The 21,903-nt window shown below is 39.0% G+C and overlaps 1 protein-coding gene across 1 annotated transcript in view; it reads right to left on the bottom strand.

Moving 5' to 3' along the window:
• The window catches only part of LOC124168044 (sodium/potassium-transporting ATPase subunit beta-2-like), a 191,459-nt gene that overhangs the window by 157,553 nt on the left and 12,003 nt on the right, over positions 1-21,903 (bottom strand). The gene's annotated exons all lie outside the window — the stretch shown is intronic.

Below are 21,903 nucleotides of genomic sequence, written 5' to 3'. Positions count from 1 at the left end.
AGTACTAACGTAGGTGTATCTAAAATTCAAATTTTGATTGTATGTTCTTTCGGTGCGATTGATAACGGTTTCGTTTCAAGATTCGCAATTGCGCATGACAGGAAAGCTACGAGCACCTTGCGTGACCCCATAGTCTAGTCAAATTATAACTATCGTTCTGGATTGATAATATTTTCGTTTGTATCGCTGTATGGCTGTGACATACCCACTCTACTCTTATTTCTACTAACCTTTTCATAGTGACGTATTTCTTCTCTTTTGATACCGTAATAACCTGTCCTATGTAACTTTGTCCTTCGGCGATTGACTTCAAAGTATCAAAGCGATTACGTAAAAGAAAAACTTTAATATCTCTTGATACTGTTTTATCTTTCCTTAACCCTCACATGTCAACATGGCTTCTTCCACAACAATCCTTTGTTGTAACCAAACCAAGTCAACGCAAAGCACTAAAAAAATCAAAAAGGAAATACAAAAAATAAACTTCAGAAAATAGAATGCATAAAAAGAGTGGAAATGTATTTAAAAACATTTATGAAAGTGTTCTTGATCATTCAAAGTACATGCATCAACTTCATCAGACCATGCTCCATGATGTGGTCTAGTCGTCTCGCCTTTACTTAAGGATTTTTAGGGGACTTTTCCTCCATTGTCAGTGATACTGCCTCACTAACATAAACACTAGTAAAGCATATTTTCCGACGAATTCAAATTATTTTGAGTCGCAGATAATAATTTATACCTTAATTTGACACACCAAACATTCGAATATTCCAAAATAAAATTCGAGTTATCCACGATATTTTTGGCCGATTGGATTGGCCGAAATACATTTTGGATTTCGGATGATGAGACAGATTTAAAACACTTTGGGTTTAGTGGATTCGATGAATTTTTTGAAGTTGTAACTTTCTTTGGGCTCTGTCAAAGGCAAACTCCGGGAAAATAAATAAAAATCTGCAAAAATTACATTTCAAATATAACTAAATTTAATTCCTTGGTCGATACATTTTATCTTAATCATTCTTCGTTTGCTTTACTCTTCCAATTTTTTTCTAAACTATTGATTTTTATACGATTTTTCTGAACTTGATTCGCCTTTTTGTCTATTTCATCAATGAGATCTTTTAATTGATTTTAACCCACTTCCCAATGTCGGATCACGTGAAATTTTCGGTACAGTGCATCTGCAACAAAAGATTACTGGTTCGATGCCTGAAATAAGCGATTGTTTTCCATCAATTTTTAAATACTGATTACTGTACAACTTTACGCGTCTTTCATAGTTTAAGGCTTTGTTATTTCGCAATTTATGTGATGAAGACTTTTTGGTAGCCATATATTTCTCACTTTTATGAAGTTATGAAAATAATGTTGAAACGAATAAAAAAATTCATTAAAAATTCGCATTCATATTCTTACTAAAAAAAGAAAATAAAAATAAAAAAGACTAAAAACACGCTTTTTTCCGAAAGCAGTACAAAATGCACTTAAAGGCAAAAAAATATATCGTTCGTAGAATATATCGTGGGTACCGATCCTTATGTATCTGGTTCATCTTCACTCATTTCGAGAAAACCTAATCAGCAGTTTTTGGATAAAGTGAGATTTTTTCAATCTATTTATATCCAACTATTCTGCTGCTCCCGAAGTCTCTATCCCATAAAAAACTTTCTTCATCAGTACCATCTGATTGTTTCCTTATTTCTATGAGTGTATTCTCAGCTTTTATCGGATTTTTCTTTTAGTAGAACGCTCTCTTTGTCTACGCTATTCTACTATTTCCTTTGTTAACCGTTCATCGTTGTTAATTCGGCTTTCTAGGTAGCAAAACTCTTTCACTTACACTTATGAATCCAATATTTTTTAAATGAGGTCACTTCTTTCTTCTCCAAAACCTCAATTAGAACCTACGTAGTAATTAATTACGGGTTTCGTGTCATAAGGTCTGGATGGAGAGATTTTGATGAAAATGGGATGTACGTGTCCTGTTTTAATTTTTCCTGAGGTGGTCCGTCGGCGTCGCTCCATCGAGTCTTCTCTTCCAAACGCCGTAGTGTCAAAAGAATGTCGCTGTAGCGTCAGGAATTCGACCACCAGGAATGTGAAGAGCATGAGTTCCATTTCATTAAAGAACCTTTGCTCCCAATCAAACGTACTCATTGGTTGGAGGGATAAACTCATTACTACTTTTCTAATTTCATGATATGATTGAAAATTTAACTTTTCATTACGATCGCAAGCCAATCTTTCGCAACTTTATGCGTAGTCGTTCTTCTTCGAAGAAATTAATTCTTACAAAAAATGAGGTTTTTTTCTTATACTGACTCTATATTTATAATTGAATTTGAATGGGTGAAATTTCGCAATCCTGTTGTTGATACTCGCTCAAAGCTTGCATTTAATTAAGCTCAAAGATATTTTGTTTCTGACAATTATAATCACACATTTTATTTTATTTTTTTAGTTATTATTTTATTCCCAAACCACCGAGTACTGTTCATATTCGCCATTTTACATCTGGGTATTCAACAAATTTAACAAGTAAATGTGCACGAAAAGCCATGTCCTGGACAGGGGAAACATACACAAGCGGGGCTCGAACCCGCGACCTCTTGTTTAGCAGGCGAGGACGATACCCCGCCGCCAGCGAGGCCGACTAATTTTCGTCCGAACTTAATGTTTTGATGCCTTTCATAATCCAGAGTATTAATAAAATTTCGAAAATACTGCGTACCCAAGAAAAACAGTGTTCTTGGTAACTGATAAGTGCATTCAAAAAATGTTTGCGTTGCCGTAGCTAGGTAACTAAGGAGTCTCGACTCCATGGTTATGGACAAAAATGCTTGAAATTGTCTCCCCTACCACCTCCTGAAGTATTTATTTATTTATTTCAACGGATTACACAATTTTAAAATCGAACTGATTAAGGAAGTAACAACGACTAGAACAAAAAATTAAATTGAACATTCCACCTAAAACACCTTGTAATGTTTCGAGATTGTATGGTTTTTCAAAGTTCCTTTTGTATCCCTTGGACATCGCATTCGCTGTAGGCACTTAGAAGGCGAAAACGCTTATATCGTTACACCTATTCGCGTGACTCTTTGCAAAGCTGTCAGTCCCATGCATTCCTTTGCAGAACGCGCGCAGAACCTGTATTGTTTCAAGATTGTACGGGGTTTCAAAGCTCTTTTTGCATCTCTTGGAGGTCACATTCGCTGAAAACACTTTGGCGAGGGTGCTTATATCGTTGCACCTATTCGCATGACTCCTTACAAAGCCATCTTTTCCTTTTCAATTCTTTGCAAAACGCACCCAGAACAGTGGGATGCTCTTTTTCCACTTAACTCGGCCGCCATCTGCGATCCTGTGAAGGGAAAGGAGGAACCCCAGCCCCTGTATCGCCCCTCCCACGCTATTTGATTGACTCATATCAATCAATCAATCCTTCTTGCTCATGAAGGCCTCCCCCCTCAATGCTAGTTAATTGGTCCCTGCCCGAACGGCGAAAAAGCCTCTTCCCCTAGATTCATTCCCCCCTCCCCTCCTAGTCATCCTCATCAGCTCTAGCTTCTCCTAGCCTTTTCATCACTCCCGGCATACCAACCACCTTGACCGGACAACCCCCTCCACCGCCCCCCGGCTCTGCCTCCAGTGTCCTCGGCCAACTCACTGCCGTAAGCGCGTCACGAACTGGGTTGAAATGAAAAAAAGAGGCCTCCGTCGCCTGTGTAGGCCGCTTCCCCACTCTTTAAATCACTAATATCCGGACCCCTAGGCCGTTGATCACGGCTCTCTCCACTACTCTACCAGTTCAGGCGTCCCCTTCCCCTCCAGTAATGTCCCATCCTCGCTTCCTTTCCATTCGATCTCCGCTTTGCTCTCTTCTCTACTCTCTGCCAGCACGAAGTCAGGGTGGCCTTCGGGGGCATCAGTCCACCACCAAATGTTTTCCCTCGTGGCGACTACTGAGGAACTGACGAGGCCAGTAGGCAAGGGGTATCTATTCTCTCACTCATTGTCAGTGGCGTAACTATGGGGAGGATGAGGGGAATAGATCCTCAGCTCCAGAGGAATAAAAAAAATATTTAAAACTATTGTCCAGTTTTGACATTTAATAACTGCGTCTGATTAAAGTTAATTTTTTAGTGCGAAAATTATGTGAAATGTATTTCCAGGCATGTTATTTTTCAAAACTTTTCCCCAACGGGGATAGAGGATCGCCACCCCGGGCTATTTCCCCCCCCCCCCCCCACCAAAGCATAGTCCTAGTTACGCCACTGCGCTCACTCAATATATTTTTTATACAGTATTTTTTACATTTCATTGTGATGTTGGGGAGGGCGTGTTGAAAACAGTGTTAGAGGGTAGAATTCTGGGTAAACGAGGGACAGGTAGCAAGGGCGTACCCAGGATCAAAATTGGGGGGGCAAGCCATGGTTGTTCAAGTTGTAGGTAAGATTTAAGCATGGAAAAGGTGAATGAAATCAACATTTTAAGGAAACTGTAACAGCTTTTTATTAGTTTTTAAAATTATTTGCTAGAAAAAAATATTATTTTCCTAAGAGACATTTGCAATTTTTGCTTCTAGGGGGGGCGGGCAACTGCCCCCTCTTGCCCCTCGCTGGGTACGCCCATGAGAAGAAGGGAGAGAATAATATTTCTAGATAGTACGAATGGGCGTAGGCCTTATTTTGAATTGACGGGGGAAGTCTATGAGGAGAGTGTAATATAAATCGTGAAGCTCCATGCAAAGCTACCTTAGTCGATAGAGTGCTTAAATAATAATAATAATTTCACTGTAAATGAAGATAACTAACGATGAATTTAATTTTCGGAATTATCTAGAATATTATATAAATTTATTGTCCTTGGACGTCTTCGTCCACTAAGAAAATAAAAAATTTACATATACGATGTCAGTACATGTACGTAAAGTATACATATAGTAAAAGTACATATACGTACATATAATATGTCAGCTCGATTGCACATTGATTCTTAGAGCAGTTACATTATTATAAACCATAACAACAATCATTCAGTGAGGTTTTGTATACTTATTAAATTAAGACTCTTCTTGGTTCAATATACATATACAAAAAAATCTTTTTAAAAACAATTAGCTCACTTATACAATGTGTGGTTATGCGTGCGAATTGGTAACATAATTTCGGTATAGTCAGCCTGTGTACCCCTAAAGCAAATCTCTAGCTATGTGGATGCATGTTCCATGATCTTGATTTTCCTTTTCTTCTGCTGGCCTGGATGCCTTTTTCCCTGCCAATTGTTGCGTTTAGCCCAGACGAAGTAATTCATAACATTGGCGCTAATCACAAGAATTACCATGGGAAAATTCCCATAGCCCGAGAATCGAACCACGAACCTTTGCATGGTCATCAATTAGCTCCATGAGCATCGCAAAATTTCCGTTTGAATGATTACCAATGAACCTTTGCGATGTCCCGGATATCCCTAGGTTCGTGGTTCATTCCCCTGCCCAGGAGAATATTTTATCTTGACCATTATAATGAATTTTTCCTCCAAGTTAAATTATTTAAATTAATAATTGCCGGTAAATTTTTATCAGACTTTTCTCTTAGCAAAAGCGAATATAATGTTAATTAAGCACCCCCTTATTGGTTTTTGATATCTGGAATGTTCTTCTAAAGGCCGTTTTACACGGTACACGGAATTGCGCAGTCTGACGTACGTGTGAAGGCGGAATCAAAATTGCGTCGTGTAAAGCGGTGAATTGCTAGAACACATGCGAGAATGCGTGGATGCGAGACAGCAAAATAGCCCCTGTTCTAATTTCGTTCATGCATTCGCGCAATTCCACGCCATTTTAGAAATTAATGCAGCTCTAACCTGCGCAATTCCGTGTACCGTGTAAAACGGCCTTAAAACTTGTTTTTACTTCCTCATCAATCCTATTTGACAATTTCAATAATTTAAGGCCTTAGGCTGTTATTTTCTAATTTTCAATAAATGTGTTTTTTATAAAAATATTATTTTTAAATGGTAATATTATATATTGTTTCTATTGGCCCTGGAAATATAGATAATGCTTACCGTGTCGTTATGAAAGTTATTGATTGTTGTTCTTAATTGCTCAATAAATCTATGCCTTTAACGTAGCCTCCGAGTCCCAGAGGTTCCCAAACTAGTCGTGCAGGAAATTACTTCTCTTTTTATTTCCAATTACCCTTGAACATAGCACTTTATGGCGTTTACATCAGGGGTTAAATCAACCAACAATACATTTCAGAAGTATCCATGACCTGCATAGAGACAATTTACTCAAGGCTTTCGATTTGGCATACATAGACTACTTTCCACCACAAAAATGCCTGGTAATTAGCAGGTGAAGATCTCATATCGTTCTGAAATATGCAAAATATTTACGCGCTTTGAAACGAGAAATTCTTCCGCCCCACTCTCGCATTTCCTCTGTGCTTGGACCGACGGAGAGACGATAGAAGCGCGTGATAGGCCTCGCAGCCATTGCTACCCACATCCATGGCAATCATAGTTCCTTAGTACGAAGTGTCCTTTCCCCCTGTGAATTATTGCGTAAAGTCCGGTCCGTCGAAAGCGTATCATTGAGTCAACTCCATAGCCCTTCACACTTTCCTAGTGGAACTGCCGTGCATCGTATTTTGTGCCTAGAGGAACTTGAAATGACACACTTCGAGCGACTACGATAGTTTAAGGCATGAGGTTTGTGGAAAAGATCATTGAATGAGGTGGATCATGGCTGAATTGACCCATTGTACTAAATTCTGGATGCTGTTACCACTCCTTGAAATTTGTAATATGCGTAAAATATTCATGGTGTCCAAAATAATCAAGGAGGAGGGTAGTTCCTATGTGGTTACTAGCGCACTTTCCTTGCAAATTGTTATATCGGGTCCGTTCCCAGCCATTTCCATCAAAACACAACCTTTTTTAACCGTTAGCAGCGCTACTTTCCGTCAACCACTACGTTTTTTCACCTGAGAAGAATCTAAGAGATCTCTTTGATTCCTCTGAGCAGATTTTTTTTCATGCTCTCTTTCTAATAAGTTATTTGTGCTTCCTTTATCTCAATCTTCCTTCAGCATTCATCTTCATTATATACACCACATTCGCCCGCTTTCGTTTACAATTTTTCTTTTCCTTGATCCTTTTCACTGCCTATATTTCGCTGTTGCAAGTCGCCGAACTCCAAGCGAATCACTGTCACAGTCCTAGGTGTACGTGTACCCTTTTCATGTACCCTTCTACCCTGTACTTCTTTTCAAATGCGTCTTACCTTATTTGCCTGGCACTACTTAAATTACTAGTTAGAAGCCTCCGTGATACTTCACTCTTCCTGAATGTAATAATTCCTCAATACTCGTTTCTTGAAGCACCGAAGTTCATGAGAAAGAGAGAAGGTAGTTCAAGTAATTGACACGACAGCAGGGAATCCTAGGCCGAATCCAGATCTGGGAGAACGGTTACTATTTCATGTTACCTTTTCCTCTCGTGTCACCAATTTCATCAATTTATGTGGACTCCAGTTTCCTAAGTTATTGTCTAATAAATTCAAATTTAATTTGTTTCTGTTCCGTTTTATTTTTGAGGTAATTCTTATTTTATAGCGCACCTTAAATAATTTATTTCAAAACGATATTTTACTGGTAATTTCCGGGCTGAGGCATTAGACGAGCATCGCCTTGGACGTATTAAACAAGCAAGAAAATGTAAATTCAAAATATATATTTTTGTTAAACATACCTGCTCCGATTTTATTTATCGTCGGTCTATGGGGTACGAAAGGACGATCGTTTTATACATAAATCGTGAAAGTAACATTTACCTACTTAGATTCCCGGCTGAGCTGCCATAACTTGATCGACACAGTCTTGCTTTTTTGAGTCTCTGAAGCATTACGAGCTAGGAATCTGAGACTCAAGGTAAAATTTTGTGGGGGGAAAACTTGAGTAGGTAGAGCAATTCATCTATGTAGGGAACATCAGAGGAAAACGGATACAACAGCGAGGATATCAGGTAGAGAACTGCTTTATCACAGTAGGCGTTTATGTACAGGAAGGAACTTATGAGAAGATCATTATGTAAGAGTTTAAAGAAAAGGTTGCAGAGTCTGACCTGGAGTGTCACGCTTTACGGTGCGGCAATGTGGACGCTCAGGAAAGAGGACGAGAGAAGACTGGAGGCGTTAAAGAAGTGGGCGAAGAGAATAATGTAGAAAGTAAAGTGCTGGACATAGTGGGTGAGTAGAGGCAGCTTCTAAATGAGATTTGGAGGAGACAAATGGTGCAGATGGTGCGAGTACTGAGAGAGAGGGGAAGTTGAAAGCAGTGTTAGGGGGTAGAATGTTTGGTAAACGAGAGAGAAGAAGGAAAAGAATGGGATTTTTAGACAGGTTGAAAGTTAGTAGGCCTTATTGTGAATTTTTAGAGAGAAGTGCTTAATGGAAGGGGAGGCTCCCAAAATTCTTCTTTCTGAGCACGTTTCAGATTGCCCAAACACCGATATTTTGGTGAGCTTGGTAACCATATTCATGGAGAAAAATGTAGAGGGCAGTTATTGGCATCACTACAAATGATCATCCGGCGATAATAACACATTGTGAGAATTTCTATTACCATTAATGTTGGGTAATTGAGGGGGATGAAGGAAAAGAATAGGAATAAAAGGGGTAATGAAAGGGAGGAGGCCTTATCATGAATTGAAGAGGGAATCCTGGTAGTCCATGAATACTTAAGTACTCAATACTTACATAATAATTATTTAAATCTCTTAAGACTGCTCCATCAGGAACAATGATTTCTTTTCTTCAGAGTCCCCTGCAAATATTTTTTCGAGACCTTAACTGCGGGCTTCCGCCCCGATTCTATTCGGCGTGCTAGTGGGCGTATCTAAAGGACACATCTCCTCGGCATGGACATTATCCTGTCTTCCTGTGAAATTTGACCAACGCCGCAATGAGGCTCAAGTTTTTAAAAGGAGTGAAGTGCGCTAACTTGCGGATCTTGGGAGCAATCGTAAGGACGTATTGAATATGTTCAATTTCAACGTACACATTTAAAAGTATAATTTACACCGCTTATCACTTTCATTGATGATGAAATTGAACTATTTTTGTTTTAACTCGAGCAAACCCAAGTACTTGCATCCCACGTTCCATGTCTTTGGGGAATAGTTAGGAACATAATAAATAACATATTATATATACATTTCTGGAATTATATTTTTTATTATATAAATTTCTTGGAGAGTTGAAAATTGGGTTATTTATTACAATCTTCATTTGTTAGTTGTATGATATTCGAATCAATCTATTTTTTTCACACTATATGTGTATTTTATGCCCCTTTACTTTGTTTTAGGATATGTAGACATTTGGTTCATTTATTTAAATCTTATGCTCACACCAGCAAATAGCCTAATTGTAGAAATATGCAATAATAAATACATAAATATTGGAATCCGGCTTATTCCGTGAAACCGGTCGTGCATTTTTAATGTCACCGTAAATAATGGAGTAGTCAACTGACTTGACGTCCCTTTCTTGGGTTAATAATATCGCTCTTTTCTTTCGATCCACTATCTCCCGCCCACTATCCATTGAGACGTTCCCGCCTCGTCTGTCATTGCGAGGCAGGAAACTGCTCGATGCGCACGCGCGGCGAATAAGGCAGTGTAATGGATACGGTCGGGGAAAACAGCCATTATGTAAGGTGGTGGCGGGATTGGATGACGAGTGGGGGCGAGGAGAATGGGCCTCCCTTTGAATCATTTCTTTTTTCCTTGATACTTTTCTTTCTCTCTTTCTCAACTCCCGACAATTTGTGTCCATCCTTTCCAGTGGCGTAACTAGGAATATGCTTTGGGGGGTTAAGGGGTCCTAGGGGCTACCCCTTAACCCCCATGGAACGGGGACCCAGGAAAATTCTTGATAAATGACATGCTTGGAAATGTATTTTACATAATTTTTGCGCTTAAATTTAACTTTAAGCAGCTGCATTTGTTGTATGTCAAAACTAGACAGTAGTTTTAAATATTTTTTTATTTCTCTGAGGTTCTGGGAGGGTGGGGGTTATATGCCCTCATCCCCCCATAGTTACGCCACTGATCCTTTCCTTTTTTATTTCAGGTCATCCGGGGAATGGTGAGGATTCTTAGCCTTTTACTGCCATCTTCTTGGAGTGGCACAGGCGGAAATGGGAAAGGTATTTTTTTAAATTAATAATTTCGAAAAACAATTCTTTTATGTTGTTATGTTATTCTACAGTGTTGACTTTTCCTGTGGCACATGATACGGAGGTCGTGCTCACTAAGCCACTGTTGGAGAATAAACACCCCCATTTGTCGCTGTTCCGCAACGGACGTTTTCCAAAGCACTCCATAAAGCAAGCGACTGTGTACGCAGTAATGCGCGCGAGGGAAAAGTTATGTACAAGGGGACGGCATAGAGCGGGCACAATTCCAACCCATATAAGGCTGATTTCCGTAGTGACTTCGGTCGCATTTTAATCGGTTTTCAAAAATGTCCTCGGCGTGGTGATGAGTGCAATGCGATCCACTTTTGTCCAATGTTTTGCACTGTATTATTTTTAATTTCTATAAATAGCTTTGAAAAGTAATGAATATGGTAGATCACAATCACCATGTATATAAATTACGGCTAAAGCAGCCAATTATATCATATTTCCACGTGAAACTCGGATCAATTTGTCCGTTAGCGACGTGAGTGGCGACTTTTGTAAACCCAGTTAAATGCGCGGTGGTTGACAACACATTTAAGAACCAACTTGAGGAATCTCTTTTGTAATATTCGTGGTTATATACATCGGTTATTAAATTCGGCATACACCCGGCGCTGAATAGCGACAAAAAAGGTAGGTTAATCCTCACTTTTTTAAGCAAAAGTGTAGGTGCTGTATAATTATCGACTTGAACAATTAGCTATCTCAAAGCACAATTAGCTGTCTCTTATCACTTTTCGGCTGAGAGGCAAAAGCTTATATATCGGCCCGCGGCACTAAAAGAGTTAAGATTTCAACGGTTATATTACGAAATATCGTCTTGAGACGTCGGCCATGGATACTCAATGGAAATTTGGTCAATCTCTTCGACGATGAGAAATCCACATTGAATATCCTTGAAGTAATCCAGAAATTTCGATGAAATGAACAAATATTCATCATAGAACGATTATTATTGTGAGGAAAAAGAAGGAAACGGTCCTTAAGTAATCAGTGATGTAAAAGGGTGAGAACATTTTACAGATCGATACGTCTTCACTTCGACCTGAAGAACCGTGGTGGAATCCTTGCAAAAAATTGGTGTCACGTAATTTTAACCTTGGATAGCTGATTCCATTTGGGGCAAAAATTACTCATGATGTTTATGTCGAAAACGCACTATTTTAAAACTAAAGAAACTTATAGCCAAGCACTCCTATTGGCCGCGAGTTTGCCCTGCTGCCGGATGCCTTGGGTTCATCGCGATCTCCGGCAGGCAAATCATTCGAAGTCATGAATTGTCCAGAGCGTCCGGCAACAGGGCAAACTCGCGACCAATCGAAGCGCTGTTGCCGGATGTCTTGGGTTCATCGCGGTCTCCGGCAGGCAAATCATTCGAAGTCATGAGTTGTCCAGAGTGTCTGGCTACAGGGCAAACCCGCGTCCAATCGGAGCGCCTGGTGCGATATTTTGTAGTTTGCTTTGCCTGCTAGAGATCGCGATGTATCCAAAGCATCCGGCAACAGGGAAAACTTGTGGCCAATCGCAGTGCTTAGCTCAAGTTTCTGTTGTTTAAAAATGGTGCGTTTTCGACCCAAACATCATTGGTCTGGTTGTCGCGAGCAAGTTTTTTGCCTGTGGTTGCTGTGTGCGATATCGTACCTAATCGGACGGGGTACTCTGCCGTTGTCTCCCACTTGCGGTTATCGTACCCTGCTTTCGTACGGTTTAATTTGGGTCCTTATAGGCATCAACCATCCATAGTTAAAATTTCATGACTTAATTTTTCTCCACCCTTAATTTGTGTAAAATTGTATTCTTGTTTTTTATTAACACCTCTTGGTCCGATGCCCTTTGCATTTGACCAGTCCTGGATGCCATCAATTTCTTTAATTTTTACGCAGAAGCTGCATGTATACAATTGAACTCACTCAACTCGAGAACTAATGCATGTTTTTTGCATAAATATATACACGTTTTTATAATGAACGTATAGTTTAATGCATATGCTTTTATTTATTTTTTGCAAGAACAATAACTTTGTCAAACAGTCTAAAATAATTCCGCAGAGGGGAGTGACAAAACACGCAAATATATATGTAACCGGACCACTATCGCTAGATGAAGAAACACGTACTTTTACGTGAATGGACCACGTGTGAATGTGTTAAGTCAGGATATCCTTCCACAACATCTGGCCTGCCTAAGGTTCTTCAAAATTGTGTATTACGAAAATTTCAATGTGATAGAAGAAGTTTTAACTGAAAAATACTTGAAACATGGATAAAAATTAATATTTTTTATCCTTTCCGCCTTTATGTCTCTGTCTTTCTCTTTCTATATTTTCTCTCTCTCTCTTAATGACCTCTCTGTTTTTTGTTGGTGTTGTCATGAAGCGGGGACGTAAGTCTGGAGAGTGCTCGCACCGTGATTTCGTTTTGTTTCGCCGCCCGCTGTAATCCCTCGGAATGCACGGTCCCTCCCTCCGAGGACGCTATTTGGAGCAAACCCACTGCCCCATTCATTCATTCCGCGGCAATTGCTCGGAGACTCCCGCAGACATCGCAGCCATTACAGTTTTCCTTTTTTTTTGTAATCCAGTACATACCCCCATCCAGCCATCTCGCGCATTGCATTTCTCCCAAGGACGAGGCAATTGCTCAATGCCAATTATTCCGCTCTGGAGTATCGTTTTTGACCCTCTTCACACGCTTTTTCTTTACTTACTTCTTCTGTGTGTTTCGCAGATAGAATATTGTGATTGATTTATAACCCACTTTTCACTGTCGGTCGGCTTAAAATTTTTCAAACATTCTTGCTCCTGATGACAGTGCAATATTCAATTATCATACATTTGAAATTTTGTTGAATTTTTCTCTGATTAAGTAATTAATTTTTATTATTATGATTGATTGATTTTATTATTATGATTAAGTAATTAATTTCTCTGATTAAGTAATCCTTGTGGTAAAATAGCCTACAATTTTCTCAATAGATGGCTTTAGTTTGTTCACTTTCTTCCTTAATGGTATGCGGAAATGTGGAACAATGGGTAGATATTTTGAGGAAATAGTGAATTTTCTGTGTTGCCTAAGTAATGTAGAATGGCGAACGTGTGGAACAAACGTGTAAGACATTGAGTACACACTTAATTTGTCGGCACAATCGGCAGTCACTCACTCAGTGATTCAAATCGATTGTTTTGCGTAGGTAAGAGTTGAGCTAACCCGAAAATAAGCCATGAGCTTGTGAAACCAAAGTACTGCGTAAAATGTACACCAAGGATGAAATTCACCGTGACAAAACCATTTGGCACAGGTGGGATACATACCCGGAGCTCCCGATTTCCGATCAGGTCTAGAAATAACTTTGAGGTTTCAGGCGAGATGGAGTGGAAACGGAACATAATGAAGAAGCAGGAGCAATTTCCTCAATTTTAAATTTTTTGGTACTACCGGTTTCGCTTACCTGATGATGCTATAAGCAAAACCGGTAGTACCAATAAATTTAAAATTGTGGCAATTGCTCCTGCTTCTTCATTATTTCATAAGAAACAACTCTCTTTATCATTCCCTTTACTGCATTATCTATCATATCTCTCACTTACTCAGTAATTCAACCCGTGGGTTAGTATGGTTATGTGAGGGTATAGCTCATCCCAGACAAATCCCAAGGCGTGTTATTACATTGGCACATTTAGCTTGGGGAGGGGGGCAGGTCCTACAACTTTTTTAAATTTCAACTTTGTACTCCCATTGTAAGCGAATCTTTCGAAACTTAATGCATACTAATTCAACCCGTGGGTTAGTTTGGTTAGATGAGGGTAGAGTTCACCCCAGACTAATTCAAAGGCATGTGAATACATTGGCACATTCAGTGTGGGGGGGCAGGTCCTTCAATTTCTAAAATTTCAACTTCATACTCCATTGCAAGCGAATCCTTCGAAACTTAATGCATTAAGTCGTCGTACTTTGAAGAAATCATTTCTTATTGCATTATTTTAAAGTTACTCAGTGTTTTAACCCGAAGGTTGGTTAGCATAGGTGGGCATAGAGCTCACCCCAGACTAAGTCAAGGACGTGTGATAATCACTTATTGAGGTTATGGGGCCAGTTCCTTTTCCTGGACATCCTTGCACTTAGAGGAATATTGTTTGGAGTGTCCTATGTCTTCACCCGGGATTTCTTTGGGAAGGATAAATTCAGTTTCGCTTGTGGTAGCTCACGATGTCCAAATAACGGCCTCAGTGGCGGCGGGGTAACGTTCTCGCCTGCCAAACAAGAGGTCGCGGGTTCGAGTCCCGCCTGGGTAGGTTTCCCCGGTGCAGGGCATGGTCGTTTGTGTACGTTTACTTGTTACATTTGTTGAACACCCCGGTGTAAAATGGCCACTAAAAGCTGTATCCGGTGGTTTGAGAATAAAATAAAAATAAATAAAATAAATAACGTCGTCGGGGTTCTCCATGCTTCGCTTCCGCTGCTGTCCCTGTCCGTGGAGGCGTCGCGTCGGTGAGCTCCTTATCGCGGCTGATTGCATAATAAGAGTTATTCGAAGAAATATTTATTAATTTTAATTTCTGGCGATTATTTTCTATCACTATTATATTTATTATCCAGATATGAAATTGAATACGGTCATATCATATCCACCCGCTTGCCGCGTCGCCGTACTCTCTGCCGCCGCCGGCCAGAACCGGAGTCGGCCGCACGCTCGAAAAAACGATGTAAAATTCGGGGTTGCAAGTTGGTGCAAGATTTTACTTTAAATTCACAATGTAGAGCTTGATAGATCGATGTGGTATAAGTAACTTGACGGAATTCGGCGGAAGTATCTACTTTATCTCTGCGTTTATGTAAAAAATTGGCTGGAAAAAGGCTCCGCCATTTAGTTATATATCTATGGTAAACCATGAAACAAAATTTATGAAAATCCTCCAAATGAAAGAAAAATAAGTGTTAATTAAGTTTATATAACATTTTTGTCAATAAAACTATTAATGAAACCACTGCACAAGGATAAATTTGGCTATTTTCAGAAAAAATCGAGGGTGGTCGTTTTTCACAAAATTTGCTCAACTTTGACCTCAAAGATATTGTTAATGTGAAGGTACAGGAAAGAAATAATCTGGGAAGTTATGTGCAATTTATTTTAAATAATTATGTGGAGTTTCAACTTTCTAGCTCAAAAAAATCGTTTTAATGGGATTTTGGCCAAATTTTTTCTATTCTAGCCTACTATGCGACGCCTCCATTCTCCGTTTTTCCTTTCTCTCCTACCACTTCCTGAGGTACGGGCATATAAAAATCTTGGACTCATCTGCATAGCCTGAGGAGTGTATTCCCTTTTTTAGATAAATTGAGATAAAGCGTGTACTAAACAATAGCTTTTGCTACTTTAAATACATCAATTGAAAATCTGTCAGTCACATGTCAACAAATTTGACCAAGGTAATAACTTTTTATGGTATTGTTTGTTTCTTAATTTGAGTAAACATTTCAAATTCATTAATCAAACACATACTTTCTCGTGTTGATCTGAATTATCATATTTTAAAAACGTAAGAAGAAAACAATACTAATAAGATTTGTTATCAGGTCTTCGTAGCGATCAGATCCTCTAGTGTACTCCATTTTCGGGTTTACCGCTGCGTGGAATGAACTATAATTGTTCAAAATTTTGTTCTTCCTGCCGGCAACGTCTTCAGAAGACATCAGAGAGTCTCCTGACGACATATGCAATAGGAAGAACGATATCTTGAGTAAATATGGAATGAAATAAAATTTCATTCGAGGCATTTCCAGGCAGCATAAACCCGAAAATGGTTAACAGTAAACCTAATAAGAGTTATCATGCTTATGAGAGGTTTGCTATGTAAAAATTTAAAGAAAAGGTTAGTGAAGAGTCTGATCTGGAGTGTAGCTCTCTACGGCGCGGAAACGTGGACAATAAGGGAGGTGGACGAGAGAAGACTCGAGGTATTCGAGATGTGGATGTTGCGAAGAATGGGGAAGGTGAAGTGGACGGAGAGGAGGAGGAACGGCGAAGTGCTGGATATGGTGGGTGAGGAGAGGCACCTTTTAGGTGAGATGCGGAGGAAACAGAATTTATGGATTGAGTGGGTTCTTAGCGGGGAAGGGAAGTTGAAAACAGTGTTAGGAGGTAGAATGTTGGGTAAACGAGGGAGAGGAAGGAAAATAATAGGATTTTTAGATATAATTAAAGACAGTAGGTCTCATCATGAATTGAAGAGGAATGTCTGGAAGTCCATTAAGGAGGGGGAGGCTCCAAGAATACTTAAATATGAAATGGAAACCTACCGTAATCGGTAGAATCCCAATTATTTAGATCTATAAGGACCCTTATGAACAATGATTTATTTTCTTCAGAGTCCCATTCATATATTTTTTCGAGGCCTATACTGCGGGCTTTCGCCCTGTTTCTATTCGGCATGTTGGTGGGCGTATCTAATAGTCACTTCTATTATCCTGTCTTCCTGTGAAACTGGAGTGCCTAATGGGAGGGGAGGCTACCAGAAGTCTTCTTAATTATTCATAGAAACCTACCTTAATCGGTAGAAAACTTTAATAATAATAAAGATGACAAACAACAAAGCGAGTTTTAAAAAAACGTTGTAAAATGAACTGAAACTCCCGCCTCTGCTGGTTACATTTCCTCTTTTCAGCTTCCGCGATCCCCTGGTTATGCTTAACCCGTTGGTAAACGAAAACAACGGCTTCTATTTCCACAGATCATGTGCGTGGGTGGAGTTGGGAAAAGAGGTTGGTTCTTCCTCCCCTGCTTTTGATTCTCATCCAGCGTGGTAAGGAGCTTGGTTGGTGCCAACGGCCTTTCACTCACTTCTTCGGCCAATCACACCCTCCCCTTCTGGGCCAGTCCGCGTGCCTTCCGTTGGAATTACGATTGAGATATCGAGTGAAAACGACCTTATTTCCTTGCAAAAATACTTTCCTGGCGCTCATGCCCTACATGATATCCTGAAGGATTTGTACATCATTGTTTTCAACCACAAATACACCTCCCAGATTTTCTCATCTACTCCACGGATCACCTAATCTATGTACCATTTTTTAAATCCACCCACCCTCCTCAAAAATCGCAGTCAGTCACTACCACCCTCCCTCACCATGCAACCGTCCTAGGTATAAAACCTGCAAGGTATTCTCTCAACCCCGTTTCTCTAGTTTTTAGTTTCCGCAATATATGTTGGCTCACCTTGTCCCAAATTAACCCTTTCAACACATTATCTAGTACTTACATCCTCACTAACACCACTTGAATTTGACTAAGAAACTCAGGTGTTCTTTTGCAGAAATCGGAATCCGATTTTCCCCCGCACGATAAAGGACTAATAAATACTGGGCTTAATTTCGTAAGAGCATTTCCTTATTATACTTGTATGCAAACAGCTGGTGTCGTAACACCCCCTGCCACACGCCCATTGAGTCGGCTTGCGGGGTAGTATGTAGATGTAGATTCGCACGTGGGTAAAAGAACAACAAGCTTTCTTATTCACAAGAATTTATAACTCCCATTTGTTTAGGACTTGATTCAAGAACTCACCAAAATGTCTTCATCTCAAAAGTTTTCTCGCTCAACGGGCAAGCTAAAAATGCCAACCTGAGCTAGCTCATCTTAGGAAGTTGCAAAATTGTTGTTTACCTTAAATTATCATCATGATCACTGGTCAACTGTCTGACCTAGCTCTCCGCACATTTCTTCTTTCAGCATATCTTTTTGAGCATAAGTTTTTCTTCTCTTTCTCATCATTAATTGATCCATCTATTTTATTCTAGGACTTCTTTTACCATTCTTGCCATCCATTTGTCCTGAAATATTTTCCTCATCTGGCCATCATGCCTCAAGATGTGGATAATAAGGTTGTTTCGCCCTCTTCTTTCCATAAGGCTCTTGGGACAACCTCACTACCAACTGGGTCGATCCTTAAACTTATCATCATTCCTCTGTTGCACCACATTTCAAATTCCTTTACCCTTGATTCCTCTGTTGCTATCATATTCCATGCCTTACCTCCATGGAGGAGCATGCTACGGAAGTAATTTCTGCTCAATTCTTTCTTTATTTCAGTACTAAAATTTCCTTCAGTGAGAAATCCCTCTTTTTGTGGAATGCTCTTTTTGCCTGGCCTATTCCACATCTAATATCTTTTTTTATTTCCACCATCGATGGTTATTCTCCGTCTCAAATTACAGAATTCATTCGCCTCTTCCATTTTTTGATTCTCTATTTTAATGTTTGTCATTACTTCTTCTTTCCTGCCAAGCATCATAAGTCTTAGTTTGCTTTATCCTGATTCTGCGCTCGAATAAGAAAAATATGTGTCAAGGAAAATTTCCCTGCCTTTTCATTTCCTGACGCGATCTGCCACCTTTCTAATTCCCAATTCGTGACGCAAATTACTCACAATTCACTCAATCCCTCTATTAAAAACAGTCATGCACTCTCCTGCTATTGACTCCTACATCGTCTTCCTATCCTCCTTCTACATCTACATACCACCCCGCAAGCCGCCTAAAAGGCGTGTGGCAGAGGGTGTGAGGACACCAGCCATTTGCGCATAAAAAGGAAATGCTCAAACGAATTTACTGGGTACTGGCATGTATTAAAGTCCTTTATGCCTCTGTCCTCTATTTGCTGATTCAATGTAAAAGGTGCTGGTGGTGTGATATTTTAACCTTAATAGTGACTCGTAAAGAGGAAACTTGGGTGAGTAAATAAAAAAAATTGTAGGGTACTACAGACTTAAGTAAATTCTAAATTTGATAAAAATTACAAGTCAAGTAAAGCAAGACGAATGTATTTAGTTTTCAAACAGGATACGACATCATTTTGTCAATATCTAGAAATGATAATAATATTGAAATAAAATATAGTAGCACTTTTCCGCAATTATATGATGAGAATATACGCAATTATATGATTACTTTCACTTTTACACAATTATCTCATCGTATTATTGTTGTAGGGTGCAACTGCATTTTATTTCCATACGTTAAACTTCTACTATATCACGCCAGAATCAGTTGAATGTACTTAGTGTGATAATTAAGCCAAAATTGTGATCTTCTCTACTGCCATACTAAGTATCGTAATTGCCATTTAGACTGGATGAACCGCAAGGGTTATTAACCAATGATGCCCACTTACTCTGAAGAGTAAACGCAATCGTTCGCATTCCAGCTTTTCTCCCGAGATAAATCTTTGGAGGAAGCATCAATCTCGCTGGCAAGGGCTTGGCACGGCTTATTTCTGGAATGAAGTCTGTTTGGAAGTGCTTCTTCGTGTACGCTTGTGATCCTGATTTCGTAAGTGCACATACCTTATCCTCTTTAAAGTGCGTTAGATCCTCTTTACTTGTGTTAGCACTTCAATGAAGACTTCTCCTATGACATAGCATGTAAAGAATCGTTGATCTGATAAATTTTCAATTTTTTTTCCTCTCACATGACTGGTGCCGTGATTATGCGAGTATTATAATCTATAAATATATCCCTGATTGGACAAATCATTTCTTTTTCTTGGCTTCGCTTACTTAATGTTGATTAACATCTCAGACTATAGGTCTAATATTGGTTCGATCGATAATAAAATCAAAAGAATTCAATCGTGCATTAATAAGGTATGTAATATGTATGGTAATTAATATTCTTGTATCTTATTTTTAATTTATATACAATTAATTTCTTTTTTTTATTTTATAATGGTAAAAAAAGATCGTAATAATCTTATATGCCATCATGAATCAATTTAATGTAATGATATTCACTCACAGCCCTGAAAAAAATATAAAAATATATCGCAACGTTGGTAAACAATTTTGCATGTTATTCTTAGACTTATACTCCGAGATGTTAACCAAAATATCCCTGATTATCTGTGTATTTAATGAGTACTAATAGAAAAGTATTTTCCCTGTCACATCGATGAGTTAATTTTTACCAATTGTGTATAATAAAAAATGAGATATAGCCAATCTTCACCAAGTGTTCCCATACGGTTGCTCGACCATTGTAGGGGAAATCCATTTATTGAGGGCAATTAGCCCTATTTTAGGCAGTTTAAAACTGTTTTTCTTTTACGTTTTGTTTCTATGGTGATGATTGTCTGAAACAATCTTTGAGAATGATTAAACGAGAGCTTTGAGTGAGTATCAAGTATCAACAATACGATTGCGCAATCTCACCCATTTTGAGATTAATTGATTCAGACATAAGTAAATCGCACATTTTCGTCCAACCTTAATTGAAGACCTTGGAAGCCAAGAGGGATAAGTGCATTTTTTAGAGATAATTGCAGATAAGATGGCTGGTGGGTCACACAATGTTGTTGTGACAAAGAGGTACATGTAAATTACTGAATCTATATGTATATTCTTAACAGTTATTCAATTGTATCCCTTTGCCACAACTGTATTGTGTACTCCACCAACCTTTATTTGTACTGAACTGCAAAAAAAATGCACTTATCCCCACTAAGCTTCCTCAATTATTTAATGTCCTTAAAAGTCCAGTGTATTCAACAAAATGTCAAAAATGTTGTATACCCAGGAAAAACCGTTGTCATGGTAACTTCAAAGTACATCCAAAAAATTGTTTGCGTTTCCATGGCTCAGTAAATAAGGAGTTGCGACTCCATGTTTATGGACAAAAAATTATTTAAAATTCTCTCCCCTTCCACCTCCTGAAGTATTGCAGTTCCCTCCTGAATCACCTTGTACTTATACCCGTGCCCGTGATTGTGTAGAAAGTAATTTGCTGGATGCTGTGCATTTATGCGATAGTCATGATCACTGATCATTGATCAGATATTATAAGGTATCGAATGCACCTCTCAGACAACAAGTATGCATCCGATATTAGCTGATTTCGTTGTTACGAGCTTAAGTAGATATCGCAGGTCTTACACTACGAGCAATGATCACTGTGGCTAAGGAAAGAGCGTTCATTGCGATACAGAGAGCAGCGATTATACGTAACGAGTAGTATACGCTTCTTCGCTGTAATTGCGGGCCTCCCAAGTGATGAATGACAGTCATCTTCTGGGATTGAAATGGTCTTGGTACTTTGACGGTGGAGATTATGAGTTGACGGTTTCATCTCTGTTTTTCCCCGTAAAATATCGTCAACGAGTCCCGGGCCGTAATAAACAGTTGAGTAATAATAACTCGGAGTGTATTTGAGTTATTTTGAGTACCGCCTCCAATACTTTCTAATTTAGATACTCCCGCATAAATTTGAGAGTTGAAAACAGACGGCGGTAACTGTTCTCCGACGGTTGTCGGAAGTGAAACGCTTTAGAATTTGAAGGAAAAACTCATTTATGCTCGAACGTGTCAATCCATTGACTTCTTAATTTTGATTTTTCGGCTAGTCTGAAGTCTTTACAGAAATTTTTAAGCATTTTCAACTTCAAAGTCTGTGTTCTTGTGGTATTTTTTTGGAATACACTTTTGTATGCGGTCTCAATTGTGGTAAAGCCTTAGCATATTCAAATATGTAGCATAATAATTTGTTATCATTATAGTTTGCAAGCAAAAATTTAAAACTTTAGACAAGATGAGGAAACGATGCATGATTGCACCTGAAAATATAAATCGGGAACTTTCGCTCTTAATAATTTCAAA

The sequence above is a fragment of the Ischnura elegans genome, chromosome 11 (assembly GCF_921293095.1).
Source record: "Ischnura elegans chromosome 11, ioIscEleg1.1, whole genome shotgun sequence".
NCBI lineage: Eukaryota > Metazoa > Arthropoda > Insecta > Odonata > Coenagrionidae > Ischnura > Ischnura elegans.
This window is presented reverse-complemented; position numbering and strand designations above follow the sequence as displayed.